We start from the raw sequence: 26,183 nt of genomic DNA, 5'->3' as shown, positions 1-26,183 counted from the left end.
CAGTAATTCAACAAATGTAATTTGTAGCAGCAGAATATGTTGACTTGGCAATAAGTTGAACCGTTTAAACCACTCGGCCAAAAAAAAATGTTTACATTTTCTGTGTCTCAACACTTCTTTCAGTTATCAAAGCCCCTTTTGACAGAAGTGTGATTTGAAGCCACATCTTCATTTGTAGACCAAAATGGGATACTGTGCAAAAGCAGAAATGCCTACTATTACAGTTAAGGCATCAACAGTTATTCGATTTTCAGACTTTGTCTGAAGCCAGATTTGAACACATGCAACTATGTGGAGAGCAGAAACCTTATCAACTGGCAAGGCTGAAATTGAAATTTTGACTATCTCAACACTTCTTCCAGTTACAAAAGATCCTTTGTCGGAAGTGGATTTGATCCCACGCCTCCATTTGGAGACCAGAAACCTCATCAACTGACAAGGTGAAAATGCCTTGAGTCTGGCGCCTTAGACCACTCGGCCATTCTGACATGCAAGTTTTGCTGTATGAACAGTAATTCAACAAATGTAATTTGTAGCAGCAAAATATGTTGACTTGGCAATAAGTTGAACCGTTTAAACCACTCGGCCAAAAAATGTTTACATTTTCTGTGTCTCAACACTTCTTTCAGTTATCAAAGCCCCTTTTGACAGAAGTGTGATTTGTAGCCACATCTTCATTTGTAGACCAAAATGGGATACTGTGCAAAAGCAGAAATGCCTACTATTACACTTAAGGCATCAGCGTTTATTCGATTTTCAGACTTTGTCTGAAGCCAGATTTGAACCCATGCCACTATGTGGAGAGCAGAAACCTTATCAACTGGCAAGGCTGAAATTGAAATTTTACTATCTCAACACTTCTTCCAGTTACAAAAGACCCTTTGTCAGAAGTGGGATTTGAACCACGCCTCCATTTGGAGACCAGAAACCTCATCAACTGAGAAGGTGAAAATACCTTGAGTCTGGCGCCTTAGACCACTCGGCCATTCTGACATGCGATATGTGCTGTATGAACAGTAATTCAACAAATGTAATTTGTAGCAGCAAAATATGTTGACTTGGCAATAAGTTGAACCGTTTAAACCACTCGGCCAAAAAATGTTTACATTTTCTGTGTCTCAACACTTCTTTCAGTTATCAAAGCCCCTTTTGACAGAAGTGTGATTTGAAGCCACATCTTCATTTGTAGACCAAAATGGGATACTGTGCAAAAGCAGAAATGCCTACTATTACAGTTAAGGCATCAACAGTTATTCGATTTTCAGACTTTGTCTGAAGCCAGATTTGAACACATGCAACTATGTGGAGAGCAGAAACCTTATCAACTGGCAAGGCTGAAATTGAAATTTTGACTATCTCAACACTTCTTCCAGTTACAAAAGATCCTTTGTCGGAAGTGGGATTTGATCCCACGCCTCCATTTGGAGACCAGAAACCTCATCAACTGACAAGGTGAAAATGCCTTGAGTCTGGCGCCTTAGACCACTCGGCCATTCTGACATGCAAGTTTTGCTGTATGAACAGTAATTCAACAAATGTAATTTGTAGCAGCAAAATATGTTGACTTGGCAATAAGTTGAACCGTTTAAACCACTCGCCAAAAAAATGTTTACATTTTCTGTGTCTCAACACTTCTTTCAGTTATCAAAGCCCCTTTTGACAGAAGTGTGATTTGTAGCCACATCTTCATTTGTAGACCAAAATGGGATACTGTGCAAAAGCAGAAATGCCTACTATTACACTTAAGGCATCAGCGTTTATTCGATTTTCAGACTTTGTCTGAAGCCAGATTTGAACCCATGCCACTATGTGGAGAGCAGAAACCTTATCAACTGGCAAGGCTGAAATTGAAATTTTTACTATCTCAACACTTCTTCCAGTTACAAAAGAACCTTTGTCAGAAGTGGGATTTGAACCCACGCCTCCGTTTGGAGACCAGAAACCTCATCAACTGAGAAGGTGAAAATGCCTTGAGTCTGGCGCCTTAGACCACTCGGCCATTCTGACATGCAAATTTTGCTGTATGAACAGTAATTCAACAAATGTAATTTGTAGCAGCAAAATATGTTGACTTGGCAATAAGTTGAACCGTTTAAACCACTCGGCCAAAAAAAATGTTTACATTTTCTGTGTCTCAACACTTCTTTCAGTTATCAAAGCCCCTTTTGACAGAAGTGTGATTTGAAGCCACATCTTCATTTGTAGACCAAAATGGGATACTGTGCAAAAGCAGAAATGCCTACTATTACAGTTAAGGCATCAACAGTTATTCGATTTTCAGACTTTGTCTGAAGCCAGATTTGAACCCATGCCACTATGTGGAGAGCAGAAACCTTATCAACTGGCAAGGCTGAAATTGAAATTTTTACTATCTCAACACTTCTTCCAATTACAAAGAACCTTTGTCAGAAGTGGGATTTGAACCCACGCCTCCATTTGGAGACCAGAAACCTCATCAACTGAGAAGGTGAAAGTGCCTTGAGTCTGGCGCCTTAGACCACTCGGCCATTCTGACATGCAAGTTTTGCTGTATGAACAGTAATTCAACAAATGTAATTTGTAGCAGCAAAATATGTTGACTTGGCAATAAGTTGAACCGTTTAAACCACTCGGCCAAAAAAATGTTTACAATTTCTGTGTCTCAACACTTCTTTCAGTTATCAAAGACCATTTGACAGAAGTGTGATTTGAAGCCACATCTTCATTTGTAGACCAAAATGGGATACTGTGCAAAAGCAGTAATGCCTACTATTACAGTTAAGGCATCAGCATTTATTCGATTTTCAGACTTTGTCTGAAGCCAGATTTGAACCCGTGCCACTATGTGGAGAGCAGAAACCTTATCAACTGGCAAGGCTGAAATTGAAATTTTTATCTCAACACTTCTTCCAGTTACAAAAGACCTTTTGTCAGAAGTGGGATTTGAACCCACACCTCCATTTAGAGACCAGAAACCTCATCAACTGAGAAGGTGAAAATGCCTTGAGTCTGGCGCCTTAGACCACTCGGCCATTCTGACATGCAAGTTTTGCTGTATGAACAGTAATTCAACAAATGTAATTTGTAGCAGCAAAATATGTTGACTTGGCAATAAGTTGAACCGTTTAAACCACTCGGCCAAAAAAATGTTTACATTTTCTGTGTCTCAACACTTCTTTCAGTTATCAAAGCCCCTTTTGACAGAAGTGTGATTTGAAGCCACATCTTCATTTGTAGACCAAAATGGGACACTGTGCAAAAGCAGAAATGCCTACTATTACATTTACGGCATCAACATTTATTCGATTTTCAGACTTTGTCTGAAGCCAGATTTGAACACATGCAATTATGTGGAGAGCAGAAACCTTATCAACTGGCAAGGCTGAAATTGAAATTTTGACTATCTCAACACTTCTTCCAATTACAAAAGAACCTTTGTCAGAAGTGGGATTTGAACCCACTCCTCCATTTGGAGACCAGAAACCTCATCAACTGAGAAGGTGAAAATGCCTTGAATCTGGCGCCTTAGAGCACTCAGCCATTCTGACATGCAAGTTTTGCTGTATGAACAGTAATTCAACAAATGTAATTTGTAGCAGCAAAATATGTTGACTTGGCAATAAGTTGAACCGTTTAAACCACTCGGCCAAAAAAATGTTTACATTTTCTGTGTCTCAACACTTCTTTCAGTTATCAAAGCCCCTTTTGACAGAAGTGTGATTTGAAGCCACATCTTCATTTGTAGACCAAAATGGGATACTGTGCAAAAGCAGAAATGCCTACTATTACAGTTAAGGCATCAACAGTTATTCGATTTTCAGACTTTGTCTGAAGCCAGATTTGAACACATGCAACTATGTGGAGAGCAGAAACCTTATCAACTGGCAAGGCTGAAATTGAAATTTTTACTATCTCAACACTTCTTCCAATTACAAAAGACCCTTTGTCAGAAGTGGGATTTGAACCCACGCCTCCATTTGGAGAACAGAAACCTCATCAACTGAGAAGGTGAAAATGCCTTGAGTCTGGCGCCTTACACCACTCAGCCATTCTGACATGCGATATGTGCTGTATGAACAGTAATTCAACAAATGTAATTTGTAGCAGCAAAATATGTTGACTTGACAATAAGTTGAACCGTTTAAACCACTCGGCCAAAAAATGTTTACATTTTCTGTGTCTCAACACTTCTTTCAGTTATCAAAGCCCCTTTTGACAGAAGTGTGATTTGAAGCCACATCTTCATTTGTAGACCAAAATGGGATACTGTGCAAAAGCAGAAATGCCTACTATTACAGTTAAGGCATCAGCATTTATTCGATTTTCAGACTTTGTCTGAAGCCAGATTTGAATCCATACCACTATGTGGAGAGCACAAACCTTCTCAACTGGCAAGGCTGAAATTGAAATTTTTACTGTCTCAACACTTCTTCCAGTTACAAAGAACCTTTGTCAGAAGTGGGATTTGAACCCACGCCTCCATTTGGAGACCAGAAACCTCATCAACTGAGAAGGTGAAAATGCCTTGAGTCTGGCGCCTTAGACCACTCAGCCATTCTGACATGCGATATGTGCTATATGAACAGTAATTCAACAAATGTAATTTGTAGCAGCAAAATATGTTGACTTGGCAATAAGTTGAACCGTTTAAACCACTCGGCCAAAAAAATGTTTACATTTTCTGTGTCTCAACACTTCTTTCAGTTATCAAAGCCCCTTTTGACAGAAGTGTGATTTGAAGCCACATCTTCATTTGTAGACCAAAATGGAATACTGTGCAAAAGCAGAAACGCCTACTATTACAGTTAAGGCATCAGCATTTATTCGATTTTCAGACTTTGTCTGAAGCCAGATTTGAACCCATGCCACTATGTGGAGAGCAGAAACCTTATCAACTGGCAAGGCTGAAATTGAAATTTTTACTATCTCAACACTTCTTCCAGTTACAAAAGACCCTTTGTCAGAAGTGGGATTTGAACCCACGCCTCCAATTGGAGACCAGAAACCTCATCAACTGAGAAGGTGAAAATGCCTTAAGTCTGGCGCCTTAGACCACTCAGCCATTCTGACATGCAAGTTTTGCTGTATGAACAGTAATTCAACAAATGTAATTTGTAGCAGCAAAATATGTTGACTTGGCAATAAGTTGAACCGTTTAAACCACTCGGCCAAAAAAATGTTTACAATTTCTGTGTCTCAACACTTCTTTCAGTTATCAAAGACCATTTGACAGAAGTGTGATTTGAAGCCACATCTTCATTTGTAGACCAAAATGGGATACTGTGCAAAAGCAGAAATGCCTACTATTACAGTTAAGGCATCAGCATTTATTCGATTTTCAGACTTTGTCTGAAGCCAGATTTGAACCCGTGCCACTATGTGGAGAGCAGAAACCTTCTCAACTGGCAAGGCTGAAATTGAAATTTTTACTATCTCAACACTTCTTCCAGTTACAAAAGACCCTTTGTCAGAAGTGGGATTTGAACCCACGCCTCCATTTGGAGACCAGAAACCTCATCAACTGAGAAGGTGAAAATGCCTTGAGTCTGGCGCCTTAGACCACTCGGCCATTCTGACATGCAAGTTTTGCTGTATGAACAGTAATTCAACAAATGTAATTTGTAGCAGCAAAATATGTTGACTTGGCAATAAGTTGAACTGTTTAAACCACTCGGCCAAAAAAATGTTTACATTTTCTGTGTCTCAACACTTCTTTCAGTTATCAAAGCCCCTTTTGACAGAAGTGTGATTTGAAGCCACATCTTCATTTGTAGACCAAAATGGGACACTGTGCAAAAGCAGAAATGCCTACTATTACATTCAAGGCATCAACATTTATTCGATTTTCAGACTTTGTCTGAAGCCAGATTTGAACCCGTGCCACTATGTGGAGAGCAGAAACCTTATCAACTGGCAAGGCTGAAATTGAAATTTTTACTATCTCAACACTTCTTCCAGTTACAAAAGACCCTTTGTCAGAAGTGGGATTTGAACCCACGCCTCCATTTGGAGACCAGAAACCTCATCAACTGAGAAGGTGAAAATGCCTTGAGTCTGGCGCCTTAGACCACTCGGCCATTCTGACATGCAATATGTGCTGTATGAACAGTAATTCAACAAATGTAATTTGTAGCAGCAAAATATGTTGACTTGGCAATAAGTTGAACCGTTTAAACCACTCGGCCAAAAAAATGTTTACATTTTCTGTGTCTCAACACTTCTTTCAGTTATCAAAGCCCCTTTTGACAGAAGTGTGATTTGAAGCCACATCTTCATTTGTAGACCAAAATGGGATACTGTGCAAAAGCAGAAATGCCTACTATTACATTTACGGCATCAACATTTATTCGATTTTCAGACTTTGTCTGAAGCCAGATTTGAACCCGTGCCACTATGTGGAGAGCAGAAACCTTATCAACTGGCAAGGCTGAAATTGAAATTTTTACTATCTCAACACTTCTTCCAATTACAAAAGACCCTTTGTCAGAAGTGGGATTTGAACCCACGCCTCCATTTGGAGACCAGAAACCTCATCAACTGAGAAGGTGAAAATGCCTTGAGTCTGGCACCTTACACCACTCAGCCATTCTGACATGCGATATGTGCTGTATGAACAGTAATTCAACAAATGTAATTTGTAGCAGCAAAATATGTTGACTTGACAATAAGTTGAACCGTTTAAACCACTCGGCCAAAAAAATGTTTACATTTTCTGTGTCTCAACACTTCTTTCAGTTATCAAAGCCCCTTTTGACAAAAGTGTGATTTGAAGCCACATCTTCATTTGTAGACCAAAATGGGACACTGTGCAAAAGCAGAAATGCCTACTATTACATTTACGGCATCAACATTTATTCGATTTTCAGACTTTGTCTGAAGCCAGATTTGAACCCGTGCCACTATGTGGAGAGCAGAAACCTTATCAACTGGCAAGGCTGAAATTGAAATTTTTACTATCTCAACACTTCTTCCAGTTACAAAAGACCCTTTGTCAGAAGTGGGATTTGAACCCACGCCTCCATTTGGAGACCAGAAACCTCATCAACTGAGAAGGTGAAAATACCTTGAGTCTGGCGCCTTAGACCACTCGGCCATTCTGACATGCGATATGTGCTGTATGAACAGTAATTCAACAAATGTAATTTGTAGCAGCAAAATATGTTGACTTGGCAATAAGTTGAACCGTTTAAACCACTCGGCCAAAAAAATGTTTACATTTTCTGTGTCTCAACACTTCTTTCAGTTATCAAAGCCCCTTTTGACAGAAGTGTGATTTGAAGCCACATCTTCATTTGTAGACCAAAATGGGATACTGTGCAAAAGCAGAAATGCCTACTATTACAGTTAAGGCATCAACAGTTATTCGATTTTCAGACTTTGTCTGAAGCCAGATTTGAACACATGCAACTATGTGGAGAGCAGAAACCTTATCAACTGGCAAGGCTGAAATTGAAATTTTGACTATCTCAACACTTCTTCCAGTTACAAAAGATCCTTTGTCGGAAGTGGGATTTGATCCCACGCCTCCATTTGGAGACCAGAAACCTCATCAACTGACAAGGTGAAACTGCCTTGAGTCTGGCGCCTTAGACCACTCGGCCATTCTGACATGCAAGTTTTGCTGTATGAACAGTAATTCAACAAATGTAATTTGTAGCAGCAAAATATGTTGACTTGGCAATAAGTTGAACCGTTTAAACCACTCGGCCAAAAAAATGTTTACATTTTCTGTGTCTCAACACTTCTTTCAGTTATCAAAGCCCCTTTTGACAGAAGTGTGATTTGTAGCCACATCTTCATTTGTAGACCAAAATGGGATACTGTGCAAAAGCAGAAATGCCTACTATTACACTTAAGGCATCAGCGTTATTCGATTTTCAGACTTTGTCTGAAGCCAGATTTGAACCCGTGCCACTATGTGGAGAGCAGAAACCTTATCAACTGGCAAGGCTGAAATTGAAATTTTTACTATCTCAACACTTCTTCCAGTTACAAAAGACCCTTTGTCAGAAGTGGGATTTGAACCCACGCCTCCATTTGGAGACCAGAAACCTCATCAACTGAGAAGGTGAAAATGCCTTGAGTCTGGCGCCTTAGACCACTCGGCCATTCTGACATGCGATATGTGCTGTATGAACAGTAATTCAACAAATGTAATTTGTAGCAGCAAAATATGTTGACTTGGCAATAAGTTGAACCGTTTAAACCACTCGGCCAAAAAAATGTTTACATTTGCTGTGTCTCAACACTTCTTTCAGTTATCAAAGCCCCTTTTGACAGAAGTGTGATTTGAAGCCACATCTTCATTTGTAGACCAAAATGGGATACTGTGCAAAAGCAGAAATGCCTACTATTACAGTTAAGGCATCAGCATTTATTCGATTTTCAGACTTTGTCTGAAGCCAGATTTGAACCCATCCCACTATGTGGAGAGCAGAAACCTTCTCAACTGGCAAGGCTGAAATTGAAATTTTTACTATCTCAACAGTTCTTCCAGTTACAAAAGACCCTTTGTCAGAAGTGGGATTTGAACCCACGCCTCCATTTGGAGACCAGAAACCTCATCAACTGAGAAGGTGAAAATGCCTTGAGTCTGGCGCCTTAGACCACTCGGCCATTCTGACATGCAATATGTGCTGTATGAACAGTAATTCAACAAATGTAATTTGTAGCAGCAAAATATGTTGACTTGGCAATAAGTTGAACCGTTTAAACCACTCGGCCAAAAAAATGTTTACATTTTCTGTGTCTCAACACTTCTTTCAGTTATCAAAGCCCCTTTTGACAGAAGTGTGATTTGAAGCCACATCTTCATTTGTAGACCAAAATGGGATACTGTGCAAAAAAAGCAGAAATGCCTACTATTACATTTACGGCATCAACATTTATTCGATTTTCAGACTTTGTCTGAAGCCAGATTTGAACCCGTGCCACTATGTGGAGAGCAGAAACCTTATCAACTGGCAAGGCTGAAATTGAAATTTTTACTATCTCAACACTTCTTCCAATTACAAAAGACCCTTTGTCAGAAGTGGGATTTGAACCCACGCCTCCATTTGGAGACCAGAAACCTCATCAACTGAGAAGGTGAAAATGCCTTGAGTCTGGCACCTTACACCACTCAGCCATTCTGACATGCGATATGTGCTGTATGAACAGTAATTCAACAAATGTAATTTGTAGCAGCAAAATATGTTGACTTGACAATAAGTTGAACCGTTTAAACCACTCGGCCAAAAAAATGTTTACATTTTCTGTGTCTCAACACTTCTTTCAGTTATCAAAGCCCCTTTTGACAGAAGTGTGATTTGAAGCCACATCTTCATTTGTAGACCAAAATGGGATACTGTGCAAAAGCAGAAATGCCTACTATTACATTTACGGCATCAACATTTATTCGATTTTCAGACTTTGTCTGAAGCCAGATTTGAACCCGTGCCACTATGTGGAGAGCAGAAACCTTATCAACTGGCAAGGCTGAAATTGAAATTTTTACTATCTCAACACTTCTTCCAGTTACAAAAGACCCTTTGTCAGAAGTGGGATTTGAACCCACGCCTCCATTTGGAGACCAGAAACCTCATCAACTGAGAAGGTGAAAATACCTTGAGTCTGGCGCCTTAGACCACTCGGCCATTCTGACATGCAAGTTTTGCTGTATGAACAGTAATTCAACAAATGTAATTTGTAGCAGCAAAATATGTTGACTTGGCAATAAGTTGAACCGTTTAAACCACTCGGCCAAAAAAATGTTTACATTTTCTGTGTCTCAACACTTCTTTCAGTTATCAAAGCCCCTTTTGACAGAAGTGTGATTTGTAGCCACATCTTCATTTGTAGACCAAAATGGGATACTGTGCAAAAGCAAAAATGCCTACTATTACACTTAAGGCATCAGCGTTTATTCGATTTTCAGACTTTGTCTGAAGCCAGATTTGAACCCATGCCACTATGTGGAGAGCAGAAACCTTATCAACTGGCAAGGCTGAAATTGAAATTTTTACTATCTCAACACTTCTTCCAGTTACAAAAGAACCTTTGTCAGAAGTGGGATTTGAACCCACGCCTCCGTTTGGAGACCAGAAACCTCATCAACTGAGAAGGTGAAAATGCCTTGAGTCTGGCGCCTTAGACCACTCGGCCATTCTGACATGCAAATTTTGCTGTATGAACAGTAATTCAACAAATGTAATTTGTAGCAGCAAAATATGTTGACTTGGCAATAAGTTGAACCGTTTAAACCACTCGGCCAAAAAAATGTTTACATTTTCTGTGTCTCAACACTTCTTTCAGTTATCAAAGCCCCTTTTGACAGAAGTGTGATTTGAAGCCACATCTTCATTTGTAGACCAAAATGGGATACTGTGCAAAAGCAGAAATGCCTACTATTACAGTTAAGGCATCAACAGTTATTCGATTTTCAGACTTTGTCTGAAGCCAGATTTGAACCCATGCCACTATGTGGAGAGCAGAAACCTTATCAACTGGCAAGGCTGAAATTGAAATTTTTACTATCTCAACACTTCTTCCAATTACAAAGAACCTTTGTCAGAAGTGGGATTTGAACCCACGCCTCCATTTGGAGACCAGAAACCTCATCAACTGAGAAGGTGAAAGTGCCTTGAGTCTGGCGCCTTAGACCACTCGGCCATTCTGACATGCAAGTTTTGCTGTATGAACAGTAATTCAACAAATGTAATTTGTAGCAGCAAAATATGTTGACTTGGCAATAAGTTGAACCGTTTAAACCACTCGCCAAAAAAATGTTTACAATTTCTGTGTCTCAACACTTCTTTCAGTTATCAAAGACCATTTGACAGAAGTGTGATTTGAAGCCACATCTTCATTTGTAGACCAAAATGGGATACTGTGCAAAAGCAGTAATGCCTACTATTACAGTTAAGGCATCAGCATTTATTCGATTTTCAGACTTTGTCTGAAGCCAGATTTGAACCCGTGCCACTATGTGGAGAGCAGAAACCTTATCAACTGGCAAGGCTGAAATTGAAATTTTTACTATCTCAACACTTCTTCCAATTACAAAGACCCTTTGTCAGAAGTGGGATTTGAACCCACGCCTCCATTTGGAGAACAGAAACCTCATCAACTGAGAAGGTGAAAATGCCTTGAGTCTGGCGCCTTACACCACTCAGCCATTCTGACATGCGATATGTGCTGTATGAACAGTAATTCAACAAATGTAATTTGTAGCAGCAAAATATGTTGACTTGACAATAAGTTGAACCGTTTAAACCACTCGGCCAAAAAAATGTTTACATTTTCTGTGTCTCAACACTTCTTTCAGTTATCAAAGCCCCTTTTGACAGAAGTGTGATTTGAAGCCACATCTTCATTTGTAGACCAAAATGGGATACTGTGCAAAAGCAGAAATGCCTACTATTACAGTTAAGGCATCAGCATTTATTCGATTTTCAGACTTTGTCTGAAGCCAGATTTGAATCCATACCACTATGTGGAGAGCACAAACCTTCTCAACTGGCAAGGCTGAAATTGAAATTTTTACTGTCTCAACACTTCTTCCAGTTACAAAAGAACCTTTGTCAGAAGTGGGATTTGAACCCACGCCTCCATTTGGAGACCAGAAACCTCATCAACTGAGAAGGTGAAAATGCCTTGAGTCTGGCGCCTTAGACCACTCAGCCATTCTGACATGCGATATGTGCTGTATGAACAGTAATTCAACAAATGTAATTTGTAGCAGCAAAATATGTTGACTTGGCAATAAGTTGAACCGTTTAAACCACTCGGCCAAAAAAATGTTTACATTTTCTGTGTCTCAACACTTCTTTCAGTTATCAAAGCCCCTTTTGACAGAAGTGTGATTTGAAGCCACATCTTCATTTGTAGACCAAAATGGAATACTGTGCAAAAGCAGAAACGCCTACTATTACAGTTAAGGCATCAGCATTTATTCGATTTTCAGACTTTGTCTGAAGCCAGATTTGAACCCATGCCACTATGTGGAGAGCAGAAACCTTATCAACTGGCAAGGCTGAAATTGAAATTTTTACTATCTCAACACTTCTTCCAGTTACAAAAGACCCTTTGTCAGAAGTGGGATTTGAACCCACGCCTCAATTGGAGACCAGAAACCTCATCAACTGAGAAGGTGAAAATGCCTTAAGTCTGGCGCCTTAGACCACTCAGCCATTCTGACATGCAAGTTTTGCTGTATGAACAGTAATTCAACAAATGTAATTTGTAGCAGCAAAATATGTTGACTTGGCAATAAGTTGAACCGTTTAAACCACTCTGCCAAAAAAATGTTTACAATTTCTGTGTCTCAACACTTCTTTCAGTTATCAAAGACCATTTGACAGAAGTGTGATTTGAAGCCACATCTTCATTTGTAGACCAAAATGGGATACTGTGCAAAAGCAGAAATGCCTACTATTACAGTTAAGGCATCAGCATTTATTCGATTTTCAGACTTTGTCTGAAGCCAGATTTGAACCCGTGCCACTATGTGGAGAGCAGAAACCTTATCAACTGGCAAGGCTGAAATTGAAATTTTTACTATCTCAACACTTCTTCCAGTTACAAAAGACCCTTTGTCAGAAGTGGGATTTGAACCCACGCCTCCATTTGGAGACCAGAAACCTCATCAACTGAGAAGGTGAAAATGCCTTGAGTCTGGCGCCTTAGACCACTCGGCCATTCTGACATGCGATATGTGCTGTATGAACAGTAATTCAACAAATGTAATTTGTAGCAGCAAAATATGTTGACTTGGCAATAAGTTGAACCGTTTAAACCACTCGCCAAAAAAATGTTTACATTTTCTGTGTCTCAACACTTCTTTCAGTTATCAAAGCCCCTTTTGACAGAAGTGTGATTTGAAGCCACATCTTCATTTGTAGACCAAAATGGGATACTGTGCAAAAGCAGAAATGCCTACTATTACAGTTAAGGCATCAGCATTTATTCGATTTTCAGACTTTGTCTGAAGCCAGATTTGAACCCATCCCACTATGTGGAGAGCAGAAACCTTCTCAACTGGCAAGGCTGAAATTGAAATTTTTACTATCTCAACAGTTCTTCCAGTTACAAAAGACCCTTTGTCAGAAGTGGATTTGAACCCACGCCTCCATTTGGAGACCAGAAACCTCATCAACTGAGAAGGTGAAAATGCCTTGAGTCTGGCGCCTTAGACCACTCGGCCATTCTGACACGCAATATGTGCTGTATGAACAGTAATTCAACAAATGTAATTTGTAGCAGCAAAATATGTTGACTTGGCAATAAGTTGAACCGTTTAAACCACTCGCCAAAAAAATGTTTACATTTTCTGTGTCTCAACACTTCTTTCAGTTATCAAAGCCCCTTTTGACAGAAGTGTGATTTGAAGCCACATCTTCATTTGTAGACCAAAATGGGATACTGTGCAAAAGCAGAAACGCCTACTATTACAGTTAAGGCATCAGCATTTATTCGATTTTCAGACTTTGTCTGAAGCCAGATTTGAACCCATGCCACTATGTGGAGAGCAGAAACCTTCTCAACTGGCAAGGCTGAAATTGAAATTTTTACTATCTCAACACTTCTTCCAGTTACAAAGACCCTTTGTCAGAAGTGGGATTTGAACCCACGCCTCCATTTGGAGACCAGAAACCTCATCGACTGAGAAGGTGAAAATGCCTTGAGTCTGGCGCCTTAGACCACTCGGCCATTCTGACATGCGGTATGTGCTGTATGAACAGTAATTCAACAAATGTAATTTGTAGCAGCAAAATATGTTGACTTGGCAATAAGTTGAACCGTTTAAACCACTCGGCCAAAAAAATGTTTACATTTTCTGTGTCTCAACACTTCTTTCAGTTATCAAAGCCCCTTTTGACAGAAGTGTGATTTGAAGCCACATCTTCATTTGTAGACCAAAATGGGATACTGTGCAAAAGCAGAAATGTCTACTATTACAGTTAAGGCATCAGCATTTATTCGATTTTCAGACTTTGTCTGAAGCCAGATTTGAACCCATCCCACTATGTGGAGAGCAGAAACCTTCTCAACTGGCAAGGCTGAAATTGAAATTTTTACTATTTCAACACTTCTTCCAGTTACAAAAGACCCTTTGTCAGAAGTGGGATTTGAACCCACGCCTCCATTTGGAGAACAGAAACCTCATCAACTGAGAAGGTGAAAATGCCTTGAGTCTGGCGCCTTAGACCACTCGGCCATTCTGACATGCAAGTTTTGCTGTATGAACAGTAATTCAACAAATGTAATTTGTAGCAGCAAAATATGTTGACTTGGCAATAAGTTGAACCGTTTAAACCACTCGGCCAAAAAAATGTTTACATTTTCTGTGTCTCAACACTTCTTTCAGTTATCAAAGCCCCTTTTGACAGAAGTGTGATTTGAAGCCACATCTTCATTTGTAGACCAAAATGGGATACTGTGCAAAAGCAGAAATGCCTACTATTACAGTTAAGGCATCAACAGTTATTCGATTTTCAGACTTTGTCTGAAGCCAGATTTGAACACATGCAACTATGTGGAGAGCAGAAACCTTATCAACTGGCAAGGCTGAAATTGAAATTTTCACTATCTCAACACTTCTTCCAATTACAAAAGACCCTTTGTCAGAAGTGGGATTTGAACCCACGCCTCCATTTGGAGACCAGAAACCTCATCAACTGAGAAGGTGAAAATGCCTTGAGTCTGGCGCCTTACACCACTCAGCCATTCTGACATGCGATATGTGCTGTATGAACAGTAATTCAACAAATGTAATTTGTAGCAGCAAAATATGTTGACTTGGCAATAAGTTGAACCGTTTAAACCACTCGGCCAAAAAAATGTTTACAATTTCTGTGTCTCAACACTTCTTTCAGTTATCAAAGACCATTTGACAGAAGTGTGATTTGAAGCCACATCTTCATTTGTAGACCAAAATGGGATACTGTGCAAAAGCAGAAATGCCTACTATTACAGTTAAGGCATCAGCATTTATTCGATTTTCAGACTTTGTCTGAAGCCAGATTTGAACCCGTGCCACTATGTGGAGAGCAGAAACCTTCTCAACTGGCAAGGCTGAAATTGAAATTTTACTATCTCAACACTTCTTCCAGTTACAAAAGACCTTTGTCAGAAGTGGGATTTGAACCCACGCCTCCATTTGGAGACCAGAAACCTCATCAACTGAGAAGGTGAAAATGCCTTGAGTCTGGCGCCTTAGACCACTCGGCCATTCTGACATGCAAGTTTTGCTGTATGAACAGTAATTCAACAAATGTAATTTGTAGCAGCAAAATATGTTGACTTGGCAATAAGTTGAACTGTTTAAACCACTCGGCCAAAAAAATGTTTACATTTTCTGTGTCTCAACACTTCTTTCAGTTATCAAAGCCCCTTTTGACAGAAGTGTGATTTGAAGCCACATCTTCATTTGTAGACCAAAATGGGACACTGTGCAAAAGCAGAAATGCCTACTATTACATTCAAGGCATCAACATTTATTCGATTTTCAGACTTTGTCTGAAGCCAGATTTGAACCCGTGCCACTATGTGGAGAGCAGAAACCTTATCAACTGGCAAGGCTGAAATTGAAATTTTTACTATCTCAACACTTCTTCCAGTTACAAAAGACCCTTTGTCAGAAGTGGGATTTGAAACCACGCCTCCATTTGGAGACCAGAAACCTCATCAACTGAGAAGGTGAAAATGCCTTGAGTCTGGCGCCTTAGACCACTCGGCCATTCTGACATGCGATATGTGCTGTATGAACAGTAATTCAACAAATGTAATTTGTAGCAGCAAAATATGTTGACTTGGCAATAAGTTGAACCGTTTAAACCACTCGGCCAAAAAATGTTTACATTTTCTGTGTCTCAACACTTCTTTCAGTTATCAAAGCCCCTTTTGACAGAAGTGTGATTTGAAGCCACATCTTCATTTGTAGACCAAAATGGAATACTGTGCAAAGCAGAAACGCCTACTATTACAGTTAAGGCATCAGCATTTATTCGATTTTCAGACTTTGTCTGAAGCCAGATTTGAACCCATGCCACTATGTGGAGAGCAGAAACCTTATCAACTGGCAAGGCTGAAATTGAAATTTTACTATCTCAACACTTCTTCCAGTTACAAAAGACCCTTTGTCAGAAGTGGGATTTGAACCCACGCCTCCATTTGGAGACCAGAAACCTCATCAACTGAGAAGGTGAAATGCCTTAAGTCTGGCGCCTTAGACCACTCAGCCATTCTGACATGCAAGTTTTGCTGTATGAACAGTAATTCAACAAATGTAATTTGTAGCAGCAAAATATGTTGACTTGGCAATAAGTTGAACCGTTTAAACCACTCGGCCAAAAAAATGTTTACAATTTCTGTGTCTCAACACTTCTTTCAGTTATCAAAGACCATTTGACAGAAGTGTGATTTGAAGCCACATCTTCATTTGTAGACCAAAATGGGATACTGTGCAAAAGCAGAAATGCCTACTATTACAGTTAAGGCATCAGCATTTATTCGATTTTCAGACTTTGTCTGAAGCCAGATTTGAACCCGTGCCACTATGTGGAGAGCAGAAACCTTATCAACTGGCAAGGCTGAAATTGAAATTTTTACTATCTCAACACTTCTTCCAGTTACAAAAGACCCTTTGTCAGAAGTGGGATTTGAACCCACGCCTCCATTTGGAGACCAGAAACCTCATCAACTGAGAAGGTGAAAATGCCTTGAGTCTGGCGCCTTAGACCACTCGGCCATTCTGACATGCGATATGTGCTGTATGAACAGTAATTCAACAAATGTAATTTGTAGCAGCAAAATATGTTGACTTGGCAATAAGTTGAACTGTTTAAACCACTCGGCCAAAAAAATGTTTACATTTTCTGTGTCTCAACACTTCTTTCAGTTATCAAAGCCCCTTTTGACAGAAGTGTGATTTGAAGCCACATCTTCATTTGTAGACCAAAATGGGACACTGTGCAAAGCAGAAATGCCTACTATTACATTCAAGGCATCAACATTTATTCGATTTTCAGACTTTGTCTGAAGCCAGATTTGAACCCGTGCCACTATGTGGAGAGCAGAAACCTTATCAACTGGCAAGGCTGAAATTGAAATTTTTACTATCTCAACACTTCTTCCAGTTACAAAAGACCCTTTGTCAGAAGTGGGATTTGAACCCACGCCTCCATTTGGAGACCAGAAACCTCATCAACTGAGAAGGTGAAAATGCCTTGAGTCTGGCGCCTTAGACCACTCCGGCCATTCTGACATGCGATATGTGCTGTATGAACAGTAATTCAACAAATGTAATTTGTAGCAGCAAAATATGTTGACTTGGCAATAAGTTGAACCGTTTAAACCACTCGCCAAAAAATGTTTACATTTGCTGTGTCTCAACACTTCTTTCAGTTATCAAAGCCCCTTTTGACAGAAGTGTGATTTGAAGCCACATCTTCATTTGTAGACCAAAATGGGATACTGTGCAAAAAGCAGAAATGCCTACTATTACAGTTAAGGCATCAGCATTTATTCGATTTTCAGACTTTGTCTGAAGCCAGATTTGAACCCATCCCACTATGTGGAGAGCAGAAACCTTCTCAACTGGCAAGGCTGAAATTGAAATTTTTACTATCTCAACAGTTCTTCCAGTTACAAAAGACCCTTTGTCAGAAGTGGGATTTGAACCCACGCCTCCATTTGGAGACCAGAAACCTCATCAACTGAGAAGGTGAAAATGCCTTGAGTCTGGCGCCTTAGACCACTCGGCCATTCTGACACGCAATATGTGCTGTATGAACAGTAATTCAACAAATGTAATTTGTAGCAGCAAAATATGTTGACTTGGCAATAAGTTGAACCGTTTAAACCACTCGGCCAAAAAAATGTTTACATTTTCTGTGTCTCAACACTTCTTTCAGTTATCAAAGCCCCTTTTGACAGAAGTGTGATTTGAAGCCACATCTTCATTTGTAGACCAAAATGGGATACTGTGCAAAAGCAGAAACGCCTACTATTACAGTTAAGGCATCAGCATTTATTCGATTTTCAGACTTTGTCTGAAGCCAGATTTGAACCCATGCCACTATGTGGAGAGCAGAAACCTTATCAACTGGCAAGGCTGAAATTGAAATTTTTACTATCTCAACACTTCTTCCAGTTACAAAAGACCCTTTGTCAGAAGTGGGATTTGAACCACGCCTCCATTTGGAGACCAGAAACCTCATCAACTGAGAAGGTGAAAATGCCTTGAGTCTGGCGCCTTAGACCACTCGGCCATTCTGACACGCAATATGTGCTGTATGAACAGTAATTCAACAAATGTAATTTGTAGCAGCAAAATATGTTGACTTGGCAATAAGTTGAACCGTTTAAACCACTCGGCCAAAAAATGTTTACATTTTCTGTGTCTCAACACTTCTTTCAGTTATCAAAGCCCCTTTTGACAGAAGTGTGATTTGAAGCCACATCTTCATTTGTAGACCAAAATGGGATACTGTAAAAGCAGAAACGCCTACTATTACAGTTAAGGCATCAGCATTTATTCGATTTTCAGACTTTGTCTGAAGCCAGATTTGAACCCATGCCACTATGTGGAGAGCAGAAACCTTATCAACTGGCAAGGCTGAAATTGAAATTTTTACTATCTCAACACTTCTTCCAGTTACAAAAGACCCTTTGTCAGAAGTGGATTTGAACCCACGCCTCCATTTGGAGACCAGAAACCTCATCGACTGAGAAGGTGAAAATGCCTTGAGTCTGGCGCCTTAGACCACTCGGCCATTCTGACATGCAAGTTTTGCTGTATGAACAGTAATTCAACAAATGTAATTTGTAGCAGCAACATATGTTGACTTGGCAATAAGTTGAACCGTTTAAACCACTCGGCCAAAAAAATGTTTACATTTTCTGTGTCTCAACACTTCTTTCAGTTATCAAAGCCCTTTTGACAGAAGTGTGATTTGAAGCCACATCTTCATTTGTAGACCAAAATGGGACACTGTGCAAAAGCAGAAATGCCTACTATTACATTTACGGCATCAACATTTATTCGATTTTCAGACTTTGTCTGAACCCAGATTTGAACCCATGCCACTATGTGGAGAGCAGAAACCTTATCAACTGGCAAGGCTGAAATTGAAATTTTTACTATCTCAACACTTCTTCCAGTTACAAAAGAACCTTTGTCAGAAGTGGGATTTGAACCCACGCCTCCATTTGGAGACCAGAAACCTCATCAACTGAGAAGGTGAAAATGCCTTGAGTCTGGCGCCTTAGACCACTCGGCCATTCTGACATGCAATTTTCGCTGTATGAACAGTAATTCAACAAATGTAATTTGTAGCAGCAAAATATGTTGACTTGGCAATAAGTTGAACCGTTTAAACCACTCGGCCAAAAAAATGTTTACATTTTCTGTGTCTCAACACTTCTTTCAGTTATCAAAGCCCCTTTTGACAGAAGTGTGATTTGAAGCCACATCTTCATTTGTAGACCAAAATGGGACACTGTGCAAAAGCAGACATGCCTACTATTACATTTACGGCATCAACATTTATTCGATTTTCAGACTTTGTCTGAACCCAGATTTGAACCCGTGCCACTATGTGGAGAGCAGAAACCTTATCAACTGGCAAGGCTGAAATTGAAATTTTTACTATCTCAACACTTCTTCCAGTTACAAAAGACCCTTTGTCAGAAGTGGGATTTGAACACACGCCTTCGTTTGGAGACCAGAAACCTCATCAACTGAGAAGGTGAAAATGCCTTGAGTCTGGCGCCTTAGACCACTCGGCCATTCTGACATGCGATATGTGCTGTATGAACAGTAATTCAACAAATGTAATTTGTAGCAGCAAAATATGTTGACTTGGCAATAAGTTGAACCGTTTAAACCACTCGGCCAAAAAAATGTTTACATTTTCTGTGTCTCAACACTTCTTTCAGTTATCAAAGCCCCTTTTGACAGAAGTGTGATTTGAAGCCACATCTTCATTTGTAGACCAAAATGGGATACTGTGCAAAAGCAGAAATGCCTACTATTACAGTTAAGGCATCAGCATTTATTCGATTTTCAGACTTTGTCTGAAGCCAGATTTGAACCCATCCCACTATGTGGAGAGCAGAAACCTTCTCAACTGGCAAGGCTGAAATTGAAATTTTTACTATCTCAACAGTTCTTCCAGTTACAAAAGACCCTTTGTCAGAAGTGGGATTTGAACCCACGCCTCCATTTGGAGACCAGAAACCTCATCAACTGAGAAGGTGAAAATGCCTTGAGTCTGGCGCCTTAGACCACTCGGCCATTCTGACACGCAATATGTGCTGTATGAACAGTAATTCAACAAATGTAATTTGTAGCAGCAAAATATGTTGACTTGGCAATAAGTTGAACCGTTTAAACCACTCGGCCAAAAAATGTTTACATTTTCTGTGTCTCAACACTTCTTTCAGTTATCAAAGCCCCTTTTGACAGAAGTGTGATTTGAAGCCACATCTTCATTTGTAGACCAAAATGGGATACTGTGCAAAAGCAGAAACGCCTACTATTACAGTTAAGGCATCAGCATTTATTCGATTTTCAGACTTTGTCTGAAGCCAGATTTGAACCCATGCCACTATGTGGAGAGCAGAAACCTTATCAACTGGCAAGGCTGAAATTGAAATTTTACTATCTCAACACTTCTTCCAGTTACAAAAGACCCTTTGTCAGAAGTGGGATTTGAACCCACGCCTCCATTTGGAGACCAGAAACCTCATCAACTGAGAAGGTGAAAATGCCTTGAGTCTGGCGCCTTAGACCACTCGGCCATTCTGACACGCAATATGTGCTGTATGAACAGTAATTCAACAAATGTAATTTGTAGCAGCAAAATATGTTGACTTGGCAATAAGTTGAACCGTTTAAACCACTCGGCCAAAAATGTTTACATTTTCTGTGTCTCAACACTTCTTTCAGTTATCAAAGCCCCTTTTGACAGAAGTGTGATTTGAAGCCACATCTTCATTTGTAGACCAAAATGGGATACTGTGCAAAAGCAGAAACGCCTACTATTACAGTTAAGGCATCAGCATTTATTCGATTTTCAGACTTTGTCTGAAGCCAGATTTGAACCCATGCCACTATGTGGAGAGCAGAAACCTTATCAACTGGCAAGGCTGAAATTGAAATTTTTACTATCTCAACACTTCTTCCAGTTACAAAAGACCCTTTGTCAGAAGTGGGATTTGAACCCACGCCTCCATTTGGAGACCAGAAACCTCATCGACTGAGAAGGTGAAAATGCCTTGAGTCTGGCGCCTTAGACCACTCGGCCATTCTGACATGCAAGTTTTGCTGTATGAACAGTAATTCAACAAATGTAATTTGTAGCAGCAACATATGTTGACTTGGCAATAAGTTGAACCGTTTAAACCACTCGGCCAAAAAATGTTTACATTTTCTGTGTCTCAACACTTCTTTCAGTTATCAAAGCCCCTTTTGACAGAAGTGTGATTTGAAGCCACATCTTCATTTGTAGACCAAAATGGGACACTGTGCAAAAGCAGAAATGCCTACTATTACATTTACGGCATCAACATTTATTCGATTTTCAGACTTTGTCTGAACCCAGATTTGAACCCATGCCACTATGTGGAGAGCAGAAACCTTATCAACTGGCAAGGCTGAAATTGAAATTTTTACTATCTCAACACTTCTTCCAGTTACAAAAGAACCTTTGTCAGAAGTGGATTTGAAACCACGCCTCCATTTGGAGACCAGAAACCTCATCAACTGAGAAGGTGAAAATGCCTTGAGTCTGGCGCCTTAGACCACTCGGCCATCTTCTGACATGCAATTTTCGCTGTATGAACAGTAATTCAACAAATGTAATTTGTAGCAGCAAAATATGTTGACTTGGCAATAAGTTGAACCGTTTAAACCACTGCGGCCAAAAAATGTTTACATTTTCTGTGTCTCAACACTTTTTCAGTTATCAAAGCCCCTTTTGACAGAAGTGTGATTTGAAGCCACATCTTCATTTGTAGACCAAAATGGGACACTGTGCAAAAGCAGACATGCCTACTATTACATTTACGGCATCAACATTTATTCGATTTTCAGACTTTGTCTGAACCCAGATTTGAACCCGTGCCACTATGTGGAGAGCAGAAACCTTATCAACTGGCAAGGCTGAAATTGAAATTTTTACTATCTCAACACTTCTTCCAGTTACAAAAGACCTTTGTCAGAAGTGGGATTTGAACACACGCCTCGTTTGGAGACCAGAAACCTCATCAACTGAGAAGGTGAAAATGCCTTGAGTCTGGCGCCTTAGACCACTCGGCCATTCTGACATGCAATTTTGCTGTATGAACAGTAATTCAACAAATGTAATTTGTAGCAGCAAAATATGTTGACTTGGCAATAAGTTGAACCGTTTAAACCCACTCGCCAAAAAAAAATGTTTACATTTTCTGTGTCTCAACACTTCTTTCAGTTATCAAAGCCCCCTTTTGACAGAAGTGTGATTTGAAGCCACATCTTCATTTGTAGACCAAAATGGGATACTGTGCAAAAGCAGAAATGCCTACTATTACATTTAAGGCATCAACATTTATTCGATTTTCAGACTTTGTCTGAAGCCAGATTTGAACCCATGCCACTATGTGGAGAGCAGAAACCTTATCAACTGGCAAGGCTGAAATTGAAATTTTTACTATCTCAACACTTCTTCCAGTTAAAAGACCTTTGTCAGAAGTGGATTTGAACCCACACCTCCATTTGGAGAACAGAAACCTCATCAACTGAGAAGGTGAAAATGCCTTGAGTCTGGCGCCTTAGACCACTCGGCCATTCTGACATGCAATGTTTGCTGTATGAACAATAATTCAACAAATGTAATTTGTAGCAGCAAAATATGTTGACTTGGCAATAAGTTGAACCGTTTAAACAACTCGGCCAAAAAAATGTTTACATTTTCTGTGTCTCAACACTTCTTTCAGTTATCAAAGACCCTTTGACAGAAGCCAGATTTGAACCCATGCCACTATGTGGAGAGCAGAAAAAAAAAAATAAATAAAATAAACTGAAAATGTGGAAATTCTAATTTTTACTCTCTCAACACTTCTTCCAGTTACAAAAGAAGCTTTGTCAGGGCGTCTGGATTCCGTTCTTAGGAAAAGGGAGACTCTTACAAAACTATTACGTTTACAGTCTCAACACTTCTTCCAGTTATAGAAGAGCCTTTGTGAGATGTGGAATTTGAACCCACGCCTCCATTTGGAGACCTGAAACCTCAATAACTAAGAAGGTAAAACAAATTCCTCATGTCTGGCACTTTAGACCACTCTGCCTATCTGAGATGAAGATGCACTGATGTTAAAGACGATTCTTTTATTGGAATTGGACAGCATTACTTTAAAGTTAGATTCTGTTCTGTTTTCTGTGTTTTTTTATGGTCAATAAACATTTTTTGATTTCATTTGCTTTTGGATCCAGCTCAATATTTTTTCCTGAAAATACACTTGGGAGGGGCCTACTGGCTGCACTTTCTGCTGATAATAATATTTGAATTTAGTCTTATAAATAGGAGTTTAAAGCAGTCACACCTGCATTCTAAAATAAACTTTCCTTATGGTCTGTTTATGAGTCTGCTTTCACCCAGATGTTAAAGGTTGGGTGGCTGTCTTTCAGGCTTTAGGTAGGACAGTTTGTTTTTTAAATGCCACATTCTTTTACTGGTTCAGGTTTAATCTAGGTTCTCATTTATGATTATTTTTAATCACTATTCTATACTTTATCCAGCAGTATGTAATTAATAAATGTATAAATACACTTTTAAAAATGCTGGGTTAAAAACAACCCAACTTGTCATATGCTGGGTTATATGAAGGGTTGCTGTATTATTGTCACAGCAGAATTTTTGCATGCATCCACAAACAACAATGGCCTAACTAACTCACTACACCAACAAACCTGTTATTGGGAAAGTCAACAATAATCAGTTGCATTGGCATTTTTGGTAATACATGTGTTGTAGTCATTTTGACGCAGTCTCCATGGGTTCAAAGCCACCTTTTGGTGAACTTTTTTTCTCCATTTTCAAATTTCAAATAACATCAGAAAAGCATTTATTTTCAATAAAAATTAAAGAAATCGAGTAGGGTCAGGTTAGGTGTAGGAGGGCTTTATTATCCTAGTAAAGTGGCTTCTATTTAATAATTTGAATTAAAACCAGGGCCCTGTGGTTTTCTGAATAGTGATATTGCTCACACTCCAGCTGTTATGTGGTATTTTATCTCTGATTTACCCATCCTGCGAACCCATCCAACCCATCATATCGAATCTTAAACCTCGCAGAACCACCGGGCTGTGCGGTTTAAGATTTTGATATAAAGAACAGGTTTTTCTGCCTGGTGGTGGTTGCTGTGGATGCGTATACAGGAAAGGGAAAAATATATATCTTTATCAATATTTTGCAATGGCATGCCACAATAAACAGGAATAGAACAAGCACAAAGCAGACAAAGGAGCAGATCACATAAACAGCATCTATCATGGATGGGTGGTAATGACAACAGACCACAGTGCAATAAATGCCATATGGTTCAGGCACATACTCGCCCCAGTCTGAACAGTGGGAAGGATGACCAGCAGCAATTTACCATGTAGCTATACACACACCAGATGGATGTTAACTCCTTCTAAACACATAGCTGGAGATACAAAGAAGAACAAACTGGTAAAGGCATCATTAATGAGTTGATCTACATAATTAGACCTCAGAATTGCGATGGTCAAAACTATTATCACCATGGTGATTATTATTTTAGAGTAACACAGCTGTGAAGGGGAAAAACAGTTATGGCTGTTGATTGGATTGTGAAATTATTTTATTGTGTACATAAAGATATAGTTCACTCAAAAATGAAGAAAAACAAAAGTAAATATTTTGAACAATGCTGGTAACCAGAGTTGCTCTGTAGTACTTTTCCCTAAGCTATTCAAGTCAATGGCCACCAGCAACTCTTTATTACCTACTTTTTTGCCTTTGTTGTAAACATTTTCCTTGTTGAAGAAGCGACAAGGAGGCACTTGGTATCTTTTAAGTGGACGATACTCTTTATCAAGAACTCCAATGTCTGACGATAGTTTAGCAGAGTAGAGTTTATACCTTTCAAGGGGCAGAGGTACACAAACGTGGAGAAAATCTAAACAAAGCATGCAAACGCAGTACAGGAATCAGTCCAGTAACAGAATCCATTTAGCATATAAGTGTCATTCAAATTCAGGTGCTAATCCAATCAGCCTGACCTTATAACCCAGACCTTCACATTATCATAGAAACAGCAGACCAACAGTATTCATGCATAGACATTTTTAGACTGTCTGTTAATCTTATAGTGGTTTTGTTGACCTAGTCTTAAAGGAATAGTTCACCGAAAAATGAAAATTACTATCATAGGTGTATACATCATAGGTGTATATGACTTTTTTATATGACTTTTTTTAATGTATCCAGTCAGATTTTTCAGTAGACCTATCGATCTACTTCGTTGCAATACTTGCAGATACATCCAATTACAGAGCTTCAAAATAATGGCCGCTATCCAACAGCATTGCCAAGCTTGGAAGAAAGAGGATAAATATAAAAAAATCGGACTGTTCATCTGAAAGAAGAAAGTCACAAACACCTAGGATGGCTTTAGCCTAAACAATATATATGGGATAATTTTCATTTTTGGGTGAACTGTTCCTTTAAGTCATTTAACACTGAGGTGGGCATAAATACCTGATAGTTCATGAGGAAGTCTTCACCACTGGATTGGCCTCCGAGGCATGTTGCGCTCAGTTCTTCTCTGGGCTCCTCACTGGTCTGTGTGTCCTAGTCAGTCCCTGTAGGTGATTTGCAGCCTTTATTATGCATTTATTTATTATGTAGGATATTTACGCTTATGTCTGTTCGCTGTGTTGACTTTAAGAGGTTGCTGCAATAATCTTTACTCTGGCTTTAACATCATGCTGCAATCTTTACTCTGGCTTTCCCAATTAGATAAACTGTCCAAGTTTTGCAGGCTTCCAGTGGACCATGTGAGATCTAAGAATGACAAAGCAGATCTGTACTTTGATAAACGGCAATCAAACCATCTTCGAATGAGTGGTCCTTTAAGATCTATTTGGAGAGTCAGCTATTCACACTATAAGCTGCAGTTGACTGACAAAACTTTCAGTGTACTCACTTACAGTT

The 26,183-nt window shown here is 39.5% G+C and overlaps 20 non-coding genes across 20 annotated transcripts; all 20 read right to left on the bottom strand.

Annotated features, from left to right (window-relative positions):
• Positions 1 to 2,403: 2,403 nt before the first annotated feature.
• trnal-caa lies at positions 2,404 to 2,515 on the bottom strand. The gene is made up of 2 exons: positions 2,478 to 2,515; positions 2,404 to 2,449 (listed from the first exon to the last, which is right to left on the bottom strand). It is a non-coding gene; the product is annotated as a tRNA-Leu (tRNA).
• A 2,422-nt stretch (positions 2,516 to 4,937) lies between these two features.
• Positions 4,938 to 5,049, bottom strand: trnal-uaa. The gene is made up of 2 exons: positions 5,012 to 5,049; positions 4,938 to 4,983 (listed from the first exon to the last, which is right to left on the bottom strand). It is a non-coding gene; the product is annotated as a tRNA-Leu (tRNA).
• A 395-nt stretch (positions 5,050 to 5,444) lies between these two features.
• trnal-caa lies at positions 5,445 to 5,556 on the bottom strand. The gene is made up of 2 exons: positions 5,519 to 5,556; positions 5,445 to 5,490 (listed from the first exon to the last, which is right to left on the bottom strand). It is a non-coding gene; the product is annotated as a tRNA-Leu (tRNA).
• Positions 5,557 to 5,952: 396 nt separating this feature from the next.
• On the bottom strand, positions 5,953 to 6,064 carry trnal-caa. Its single transcript has 2 exons — positions 6,027 to 6,064; positions 5,953 to 5,998 (listed from the first exon to the last, which is right to left on the bottom strand). It is a non-coding gene; the product is annotated as a tRNA-Leu (tRNA).
• A 904-nt stretch (positions 6,065 to 6,968) lies between these two features.
• On the bottom strand, positions 6,969 to 7,080 carry trnal-caa. Its single transcript has 2 exons — positions 7,043 to 7,080; positions 6,969 to 7,014 (listed from the first exon to the last, which is right to left on the bottom strand). It is a non-coding gene; the product is annotated as a tRNA-Leu (tRNA).
• Positions 7,081 to 7,983: 903 nt separating this feature from the next.
• On the bottom strand, positions 7,984 to 8,095 carry trnal-caa. Its single transcript has 2 exons — positions 8,058 to 8,095; positions 7,984 to 8,029 (listed from the first exon to the last, which is right to left on the bottom strand). It is a non-coding gene; the product is annotated as a tRNA-Leu (tRNA).
• A 396-nt stretch (positions 8,096 to 8,491) lies between these two features.
• trnal-caa lies at positions 8,492 to 8,603 on the bottom strand. The gene is made up of 2 exons: positions 8,566 to 8,603; positions 8,492 to 8,537 (listed from the first exon to the last, which is right to left on the bottom strand). It is a non-coding gene; the product is annotated as a tRNA-Leu (tRNA).
• A 907-nt stretch (positions 8,604 to 9,510) lies between these two features.
• trnal-caa lies at positions 9,511 to 9,622 on the bottom strand. The gene is made up of 2 exons: positions 9,585 to 9,622; positions 9,511 to 9,556 (listed from the first exon to the last, which is right to left on the bottom strand). It is a non-coding gene; the product is annotated as a tRNA-Leu (tRNA).
• Positions 9,623 to 10,525: 903 nt separating this feature from the next.
• trnal-caa lies at positions 10,526 to 10,637 on the bottom strand. The gene is made up of 2 exons: positions 10,600 to 10,637; positions 10,526 to 10,571 (listed from the first exon to the last, which is right to left on the bottom strand). It is a non-coding gene; the product is annotated as a tRNA-Leu (tRNA).
• A 1,409-nt stretch (positions 10,638 to 12,046) lies between these two features.
• On the bottom strand, positions 12,047 to 12,157 carry trnal-uaa. The gene is made up of 2 exons: positions 12,120 to 12,157; positions 12,047 to 12,091 (listed from the first exon to the last, which is right to left on the bottom strand). It is a non-coding gene; the product is annotated as a tRNA-Leu (tRNA).
• Positions 12,158 to 12,552: 395 nt separating this feature from the next.
• Positions 12,553 to 12,664, bottom strand: trnal-caa. The gene is made up of 2 exons: positions 12,627 to 12,664; positions 12,553 to 12,598 (listed from the first exon to the last, which is right to left on the bottom strand). It is a non-coding gene; the product is annotated as a tRNA-Leu (tRNA).
• A 900-nt stretch (positions 12,665 to 13,564) lies between these two features.
• Positions 13,565 to 13,676, bottom strand: trnal-caa. The gene is made up of 2 exons: positions 13,639 to 13,676; positions 13,565 to 13,610 (listed from the first exon to the last, which is right to left on the bottom strand). It is a non-coding gene; the product is annotated as a tRNA-Leu (tRNA).
• A 1,409-nt stretch (positions 13,677 to 15,085) lies between these two features.
• Positions 15,086 to 15,197, bottom strand: trnal-caa. The gene is made up of 2 exons: positions 15,160 to 15,197; positions 15,086 to 15,131 (listed from the first exon to the last, which is right to left on the bottom strand). It is a non-coding gene; the product is annotated as a tRNA-Leu (tRNA).
• Positions 15,198 to 16,098: 901 nt separating this feature from the next.
• On the bottom strand, positions 16,099 to 16,209 carry trnal-uaa. Its single transcript has 2 exons — positions 16,172 to 16,209; positions 16,099 to 16,144 (listed from the first exon to the last, which is right to left on the bottom strand). It is a non-coding gene; the product is annotated as a tRNA-Leu (tRNA).
• Positions 16,210 to 16,604: 395 nt separating this feature from the next.
• Positions 16,605 to 16,716, bottom strand: trnal-caa. Its single transcript has 2 exons — positions 16,679 to 16,716; positions 16,605 to 16,650 (listed from the first exon to the last, which is right to left on the bottom strand). It is a non-coding gene; the product is annotated as a tRNA-Leu (tRNA).
• Positions 16,717 to 17,619: 903 nt separating this feature from the next.
• Positions 17,620 to 17,731, bottom strand: trnal-caa. Its single transcript has 2 exons — positions 17,694 to 17,731; positions 17,620 to 17,665 (listed from the first exon to the last, which is right to left on the bottom strand). It is a non-coding gene; the product is annotated as a tRNA-Leu (tRNA).
• Positions 17,732 to 19,137: 1,406 nt separating this feature from the next.
• On the bottom strand, positions 19,138 to 19,249 carry trnal-caa. Its single transcript has 2 exons — positions 19,212 to 19,249; positions 19,138 to 19,183 (listed from the first exon to the last, which is right to left on the bottom strand). It is a non-coding gene; the product is annotated as a tRNA-Leu (tRNA).
• Positions 19,250 to 20,153: 904 nt separating this feature from the next.
• On the bottom strand, positions 20,154 to 20,265 carry trnal-caa. The gene is made up of 2 exons: positions 20,228 to 20,265; positions 20,154 to 20,199 (listed from the first exon to the last, which is right to left on the bottom strand). It is a non-coding gene; the product is annotated as a tRNA-Leu (tRNA).
• A 394-nt stretch (positions 20,266 to 20,659) lies between these two features.
• trnal-caa lies at positions 20,660 to 20,771 on the bottom strand. The gene is made up of 2 exons: positions 20,734 to 20,771; positions 20,660 to 20,705 (listed from the first exon to the last, which is right to left on the bottom strand). It is a non-coding gene; the product is annotated as a tRNA-Leu (tRNA).
• Positions 20,772 to 21,165: 394 nt separating this feature from the next.
• Positions 21,166 to 21,277, bottom strand: trnal-caa. Its single transcript has 2 exons — positions 21,240 to 21,277; positions 21,166 to 21,211 (listed from the first exon to the last, which is right to left on the bottom strand). It is a non-coding gene; the product is annotated as a tRNA-Leu (tRNA).
• Between the last annotated feature and the right edge of the window lie 4,906 nt (positions 21,278 to 26,183).

The sequence above is a fragment of the Puntigrus tetrazona genome, unplaced genomic scaffold (assembly GCF_018831695.1).
Source record: "Puntigrus tetrazona isolate hp1 unplaced genomic scaffold, ASM1883169v1 S000000623, whole genome shotgun sequence".
Classification (NCBI taxonomy): Eukaryota; Metazoa; Chordata; class Actinopteri; order Cypriniformes; family Cyprinidae; genus Puntigrus; species Puntigrus tetrazona.
Note: the sequence above shows the minus strand (reverse complement) of the source record. Positions and strands in the feature narration are given on the sequence as shown.